The sequence below is a fragment of the Neopelma chrysocephalum genome, unplaced genomic scaffold (assembly GCF_003984885.1).
Source record: "Neopelma chrysocephalum unplaced genomic scaffold, ASM398488v2 Primary Assembly neopelma1_62, whole genome shotgun sequence".
Lineage (NCBI taxonomy): Eukaryota > Metazoa > Chordata > Aves > Passeriformes > Pipridae > Neopelma > Neopelma chrysocephalum.
In genome coordinates this window covers 8,991,920-9,000,664 of record NW_020897719.1, presented here as the reverse complement: position 1 = coordinate 9,000,664, position 8,745 = coordinate 8,991,920, and positions in this window count along the sequence as shown.

Here is an 8,745-nt window from a genome sequence, read left to right as displayed (position 1 = left end):
TTTGGCTTTATCTCTCTGCTGTGAATGATTAATAGGTGAAAGGTCTGCTTGTCTAATTTTTTGCCTTCCCTGTTCTCTTTTTGACTGCACTTTCCTGGTGTGGAAAGCCTGCTACTGATTTCAGTCAATCCATAGTTCGCGCTGCTGGATTCATTTTTTCTGTCCCCAAGGGAGTCTTTTCATAGAATCACAGAATCACAGAATGTTTTGTGTTGGAATAGACCTTAAAGATCATTTAGTTCCAATCCCCTTGCAAGAGGCAGGGACAACTTCCACTAGATCAGGTTGCTCAAAGCCCCATCCAATTAACACTTCCAGGGATGGGGCATCCACAGCCTCTCCGGACAACCTGTTCCAGTGCCTCACCACCCCCACAGCAAAGAATTTCTTCCTAATATGTAATCTAAGCCTACACGCTTTCAGTTTAAAGCCATTACCCCTTGTTCTGTCACTACTTGGGGTTGTTCTGCCTGGAGAAGGGTTCTGAGAAACTTGAAAGCAGCCTTCCAGTACTTTAAGGGAACCTTCAGGAGAGCTGGAGGAGACTTTTTACAAGGGCATATAGTCACTGAAGCATTTTTATCACAGACGAATTGTAGAGTGATGAATAATTTTAAATGCATCCTTAACTCTCCCCTGTAAGTTCGAGCGAGTGTAGCAGAGCCCTGCTGCCAGATGTACACCGGGGTGTTTCGATAAATAAAGTAAGGGCTTAAGCAGGACCGCATGGATTTCCTGTCGGAGCTCCATAAGGAGCGCCTCCCGGCCGCGCTGTGGCCGGGGGAGCGCCGGGAGGTGGCAGCCTCGGCTCGACAGAGCCGGCTCGGCTCCGGGCGCTTCCGAGCGGAGTGGAAATTCCCCCTCGTTAAGCACAAAAATAAAACACTGGGTTGCCATGGATTTAAGGGAAAGACGAAGGGGCATTGTTGGGAAAGGCTTTGCCTTGCTGCCCGAGCGGCTCCTGCGGCCACTTTCAGGGCGAAGTGTGGGGCCGTGGGGAAAGCGGGATGGCAGCGAGGGGGCCACGATGAGAGAGTCGCACTAAGCTTGGGAAGCTCGGTTTGGCAGATGAGCACCTAATTTTCAGCTAGTTTAAGTCACTGTCATTCATAAATGTAAGGAGCAGAAGGTCATTGGAGCAAATCGAGAGAAAAAGAGCAAGCATTAAAATCAGTACTCTTTGCTTTCTCTGATTACTAACACCTTTTAATGATGTTCTCCCTCACTATGGAATGGGACTTTTGTTGGCTTACTTCAGTTTCCATTGAAGTAACTTGGAAAATTCCAACAGCTTTGGTGGAAACAAACTCCTGTAATCTGGGATTCTTGGAAGTGTCCCGCCTTTCCGAGAAACATCATCCTTCTGTGATTGAGAGAGCTCTATCTTCTGCAGAAGCTTAATGCTTCATCACTTTTGATGCTGAAAATGTACTGCATCAGAAATAAAGCCCAGTGCAAATGCGATTATACACTGAGCTTCCTACTCAAAGAGATTAAATAGCACATAATTTTAAATATCTTGCATTAATATTATTTCTTCCTTAATTTAATTTCTTTGTCTGACATTTGAAATTTATTGAATAATCTGAATTACTCTTGATTTAATTAATTGTCTTTAAGGAGTTGACTAAAATAGTGATTTTGGCTGGCTGTCTTTGAACAGAGATTTCTGGTTCTTACTAGCAAATTCCTGGAGCTGTAAATGCTTCTCTTGGTTTTTATACCTCCACATTGTTGCTGTGAATTGACAGAATCACTCAGAAATCAAAGCTATTTTTGGGTGTCTCCCTGGCCAATAATGAAAAATGTTCCTCTTGCAAAAGAAAACTGTTTCTCTTCTGCATGAGTCATGACTACTTGTATGCACAGAGCAAAAGATTTCCAGCTTCTCAGGCTTCACTGGCATTCGGGGTAGGATTCAGCCAGCCAAGACTCACATGTGGAAACTAAATATGGTCATAGGGTTACACTCCCATTTTTTGCCCATTACTCAGGCTTCTGCATTGTGTATTTCAGTGCCTACTCCCCTTGGGCTGCTGTGTATCTTGCTCTGCAGTGATAGTTTACTCTGTGGATATAGCTAGTAAGATCTTAGCACCAGTTACACATAAGTAGTGTGTTTCATCTGCTTAGGAGCACTACATAAAGACCCCCAGTATTAATCCTGGGAGGAAAGCTATAAGCTCAACACCTTTATAAAGCTCCAGGGTAAAGAGTGTAATCTTAAGTCTTACTCGAGCTTACAGCTGTAGTAATTGCCACAGTTTTCATTGTAGAACGTGCCAAAAATAGACAAACAAGAGGGAGAGAACATGTTGTTTTTTTGAAAACAAAACAACCCATGTATTTTCAGCAACAAGAAGTCAGAGGGACATTTTTATAATTATATACAACATGAGAAGGGTTCTGATGTCATGGGAGACAGAAAAATACATGCTAAATTATACTACATTTCACTATGGAGGGTAATTAGCACTCTAGAGTTGCATTTTAGGCACAGTGAGGGTGTTCAGCCCCTTCTTGAGACTGGTCAATATGTGTGGCTATGGAAGAGCAGTGGTGTACACAAATTACTGGGGTCTATCAGCTGTGCACTGCTCTGACATGGCAACACAGCTCTCAGTAAGGCACTGGCTCCCTTCCCATCAGCTCTCACAAGGAACCCTAATACCCCCTTCATGGGCTTTATAGATGGGAGTAGCAAAGGGCCCGATCTGATACTTTGGGCTCAGTTTTGACCTCCTTAAGAGCTCTGTGTTCTCGATTTATCTCCAAGCTATTCTGTGCTGCCTGGAGACACAAACTGCAAGGCATCCATCAGTGGAGAGCTGATGTCTGAGCTGCTCCCACCTTCCACCTTCAACATCCATGCGGAATTCAGTACAAAATGGTAACAGCACCGTGGTCAAAGATTTCTATGAATGAGTCCCATTTTCAGCAGAGCTTTTATGTAGTGTCAGATTTATAAGCTTCCTCAGCAAATTATATGAGACCAGACTTGATTAAGACAGAATTATGGTCAGGCTGGATTACCATTTGGTTGGGAGATATTTTGTTAGCTGATGATTTACTCTTATCCTGTAAAACCTCCATGGGACTTCTGGCTGGCTGCAATATTTCTGCTAGAAACCAAACCAAATAATTTTTTACAATAGCTGTGGTAACTACATGAATTAGCAGCCTTCAACTAGGAGTATCTTATACAAATTTTCAGCCAAACATTTAAAATTACACTTATTCTTTTCTGCATTTTGTTGTGTTTAACTACAAAATAGTTACCAGTGGAAGAAATGCAAAATAAATTATTCTAACTTTAATTAGATAAATAGAGCTTATTTCTACCAGAAGTGCCACACACTAGAGATTGGATTCACCACAATCACATCTGGGTATGGAAAAAAAGTCCTGCAGCTTATTTCTTTAACATGAGAACAAGCCCTTTGAAGAGACATGGGATAGACAATGCTGCAGGGCAATATGAAAGTGTTTTTATTTCTGTCATGTGTACCAATATTTGTTCTGGAAACAGACAACTGGTTTTGTGAGAACTATTCTATTTCATACCCTTTTCCAAGATTATTGAACTGGCTTTAGAAATATTCAGACATGCATTATGCCAAGTATTTGCACCTGTTACATTCTTTATGCAAAATTAAGTCACTGACTGTAAAGCTCCTAAGGGACTTATGTTCTGCCTCAAAAAATCATTTGGTGTTTATACATATGAAATTTGATAGTATGTGCCGTGAAAATAGATCAGCATGACTGCTCATCTGGGCCTCAACTACCCACCTACCCTTGGTTGACAGATAAACTGGTATTTTTTAAAATAAAAGCATTATTTCTTAACAGACTTTCATCCATAGCAGTGTTTGTTAACCCACCTGGACAGCTTAGCTTTGGGGAGCAATTTAAAATTTGCATTGGATGTGACCCTTGGAGCCATGGCAAGTAGCATCATATACTGAAAGAACTGGATCTAATCCATCACTGCTACCTGATCACATCAGTCATTATCTGATGGACATTTAGAAACATAGTACCAGGACTCAACAAAGAGGAATAAAATGGTTAGCTAGTAGGTTTTAGCCAGATTTAATCTGGTTTCCTTAAAGGAATAAAGGCTTTTTGTTTCAAGCTGGTGTCTGTAAATGGACACAAAAAAGAATGCAAGCTCCACCTACAGGAAGCTTATGAAATATTGTGGAACAGGCAGAAGATCAGCTAGAGAGGGCTTTTATTTCCCCTGTGCTCGGCATTGGTGAGGCTGCACCTTGAGTACTGTGTCCAGTTCTGGGTCAGTCATGACAAGAAAGGCATTGAGGTGCTGGACCATGTCCAGAGAAGGGCAACAAAGCTGGTGAAGAGTCTAGAGAGCAAGTCATGTGAGGAGTGGCTGAAGAAGCTGGGGTTTTTTAGCCTGGAGGCCCGGGAGGACCTTATTGCTCTCTTCAACTGCCTGACAGGAGGTTGTAGCAAGGTGGGGGTCGGCCTCTTCTCCAACAGGTCAAGAGGAAATGGCCTCAGGAGCTCCAGGGGAGGTTTAGTTTGGACATTAGGAGGAATTTCTCCACTGAAAGGGTGATCAAGCATTGGAATGGGCTGCCCAGGAAGGTGGTGGAGTTACCGTCCTTGGAGGTGTTTAAGAAATGACTGAATGTGGCACTTGGTGCCGCGGTCTAATTAACTTAGTGGTATTCAGTCTAAGGTTGGATTTGATGATCTCAGAGGTCTTTTCCAACTTAATTGATTCTGTGATTCTATTTGTATAAGCTTTCTATCGAGAATCATCTACATAACTGCTGGAAGCTCATGCTGAAACGGAGGCAGAGTACAACAGAGATTAAAACAGAAACAGAGCAAGAACTTTCTTTGAGACTCCTGCAAGTTGTAGACCTTCTGCAAGATTGTCATGAGTGAATATGGAGGTGGCTTTGGAGGGAAAGAAATACCTTGAGCTGAAGCTGCTGAGTAGAGCAGCATGGCTTTGTGAATTCCCTGTAAGTGTCTTGAAACAAGGGGGGTAGGGCTGAGCATTCCTATCAGCTAGTGACATGTCTGTGTGAATGAAGGTATTCCTGGATGTCGTGGTGGTTTAACATTGATGGTGAAATAGGGAGAAGGGCTTGCTGGAATGTCAGTAGTGACCACAAAAGGGCAATAGCTGAAGGAAGTACCATGGTTGTGGCCACTGTGAAACTGACTAAAAGGTTTAGTGCAAAGAAATACAGCATGAGCCTTTAATTGTTGCTAATAAAAATATATGATTAATTCAGCATTGTTAATTCTTCCCAAGTTTATTTTATTTTCTCTCGTCTCTATACAGGCTTAATGTTCTAAATGACAAATATTGCTTATTGATAGTCAGCGTTCAGTGACCCCAAGACTCAAGTGGAGAATTCAAACTGGAGGCTTTTGCTAGTGCTACAATCAATCCCTCTGCATATCAGTCTAGTTCTTGTTGCCATCAGCAACAGGGTTGCTTTGAGTTTCAGTCCTCAGTAATCCATGATGCAACAGGTCTTTGAAAATTAAGTTTGGTGTTGGGGTTTTTTTATTTCACTTTGGATGACTATCTACCAACAGGGTAGTTTCAACTGTAAAATTTTTAGTCTCTCAGCCAGGAAGGAGTAAATGGATACATGGCAAGGTCCAAGTTTTTCTGAGAAATCCTCAACAGAAAGGCTTTCAGCACTCTACTGAAGAGCTGGAGAGTGCTGGCTTTTACCTCTCTGTGCTGCATATTGGTGTTTTGCAACCTAGAGGAGTAAATCTGTACTTTTAGTGGCATCCTTCAAAGGATATTTGTTAGAGATACACAAAGCAATTTTTTAAACTATAGAAATGATGCTCCAAAGATACTGAAATTCAGACCAAAAGATCCAATCCTGCTAAAATATGACAAAAACTGTTACAGTTTTTTGTCCCTAAGCATCTTTGTGTCATAAGTTTCTTTGGGCTGTTTCAGCACAAATGAAAAAGCAGAATTTTAGCTGCTTTCAAATGTAGTTGAATCATTAATCATTCTTTAGAACACCTGCTTTTGTTAAGAGAAGACAGCTGAATTGACAAATGTCTGTAACATTCGAATTGGAGTCTACATATCATGAAATAAAGAGATAAAATACTGTACAAGCTGAAATATGAAAAGTCAGGAGTTGACAAAGTATGAACAAATGTCAAAGGCACTTGTCTAAACCTACAAGAACTCATATGCTCTATTTAGTTGCCAGTTCCTATTATTATTTAGTGTCCTGAAAGGAATCTAGACTACAACAGAAGATTTCTGTCAGTGAGACAGAGCATATCTGTAATACGAGTAATCTGGCAAGGCAGCAAATGCTTATCACAGGAAACACAGGGTAAGCATCACCCACCAGCACATCTGGATTGTGTGTTGGGGTTGCATGCAGAGGGTTTTCATGCATGAGTCTGACTGCTGCTGGCAGCTCAGGGTGATTCCCCAGCCTGCTTCCCAGTGTGCTTCTCAAGGATAGGAAGCAGCTTCCAGGCCTGTTGTCTGTCCAGCCAGGCTCCTGCTGTATGAATCTGATCATACATACCACATCCAAGGTAAGTTCTGAGCTTACTTATCTCTGCATTTAAACATAACCCTACCTGACCATACCTAGTGATTTCCCTTCAAGGCACCTCACACTTAAGTAGGAGTCTGCATATCTTAATGATACATTAATGCCTTGGTTATTGCTGTGTCTACTTGTACCTATCACTGCATTGTTCATATTTGCTCTTGTGTATATTCTCTTTTGGTTCAAAATTTATCTGCAAAAAGTTATAGGTAGGAACTGAAAAAAGGTATGAAGAGTCATGCCTCTTCCAATGGGTGCCAGGTCACTTTAAAGGCACTGCCTGAGCTGTGAGATACTATTATTGATCTAAAGCCTTCAGAATCCAGATTTTCCCTTTTATCAAGTGGTTAACAGTGCATCATAAAGGCATCATGGTCTCCAGTTCTAGCCCTTCTACAGATAATTCTGTTTTCCCACTTGAAATACTAGAGATCTAGGCTGAAGGTTGTTCTGCAGACAGATAGAAGCTCTCAGGAGTTGTTTTGGCACCCAGGGACTAACTTAAGTATAAGGCTGTCATAGGTGCAACCTTCTCAGTTGACCATATCTCTGAAACTTTATCCAGAATATTGAGTACCCCTACACGAAAGGAGGGATGGGGGGAAAGTGTTTTTAAGACTGTTTTATTTCTCACTCTTTGGCTCTTATCCTGTTAGTAATAAATTTAAGTACTATCCCTGCTTTGAGTCTGTTTTGCCTGTGAAGGTAATCAGTAAGTGACCCCTCCCAACTCTTATCTCTACTCATGAATCCTCAGCTGTTTTTTTTTCCTCTCTCCTCTGTCCGCTCGCAGAGGGAGAGCGAGAAAGCAGTTTTAGTGGGTACCTGGTACCTGGCCAGGGTCAACCCACTACAGTGCCTGATCACTGTTTCAGGGGAGAATTCTGAACCTCTCCTGGTGCAGCCTGAGGCCATTTCCTCTTGTCCTGTTGGAGAAGGGGCCAACCCTCACCTGGCTACAACCTCCTTTCAGGTAGCCTCCCCTGAGGCTCCTTTCCTCCAGCCTAAACAACCTCAGCTCCCTCAGCTGCTCTGCACAGGACTTCTCTCTGGACCCTTCACCAGCTCCATTGCCCTTCTCCGGACATGCTCCAGCACCTCTCAATCTCTTTCTTTCAGTGAGGGACTCAGAACTGGACATAGCACTCAAGGTATGACCACACCAGTACTGAGTACTGGGGGAAAATCACCTCCCTAGGCCTGCTGGCCATGCTATTTTTGATATATACACTACTTATTAAAAGTAGTTATAAATCTGGTGAAAATACTGTGCATTTATATCTTGTCTTAGTTATCAAATGTGCATTTTACCACTATGCCTTCAGAAGGCCATAACAGAAAAAAGCATCTTTGAGACAGGATGTGCTGGTTGTACTATACAAGTGAAATTTTAATTAAAAATTCTACAGAAGAGAGCAAGATAGAAATAAAAAACCCTATGTTGCATGATGTCCTAATGCCAGGTAACATGAAGTGAAAAAATCAAAGTTTGTAAGACATAAATGAAGATAAAAAAGGTGTTCTAGCCTAGCAAAGACTTTTATTCTGTGCTTCTTTCCCCCTCCTTGGGAGATGAGGAAACAAGAGGATGCAGCAGACACGAGGCAATCAAAGCAAACAAGTGAACAAAGAACAGTTCTATTTTGACCTAAGAGAGGGTCAAAAGGTAGCTTGGGTACAGCTACGGAAATTCTCAATCATTATTAAAAGCCTAAGGTTTGTGACTATATCTTGTTGCAACTTCATTTCAATAAAAATATTTTTAATAAAATGTCTGTATTTAGTTTGTTCTCAATCAAATAAAGTTCAATCAGAGGAATCAACCACAAAGCCAGACAATTCACACTTTCTCATTTCTCAATACTTGAGTGCTCCAGCTGGTTTGGAGTGTCCAGCTCCCTGATACATGGTCTCAGGGTAGTCAAAGTAAAACAGCTCAAGCTACATGGCAAAATTTAAGAACTGGTGACTCAGAGGATGAGAAGAGTGACCAATGAGAGCCAAGAAAGTTTTCTAGGAGGAGGAAAAAGAGATGTTGAGCCCACCTGAGTGCAAAGGTCCTGACTTTTGTATCCAGCAGTGTAAGACTGTCTACACCACGTTTACAGCCATGACAGGAGATTGCCTGGTGCCACTGTCCAACACCTAATGTCTA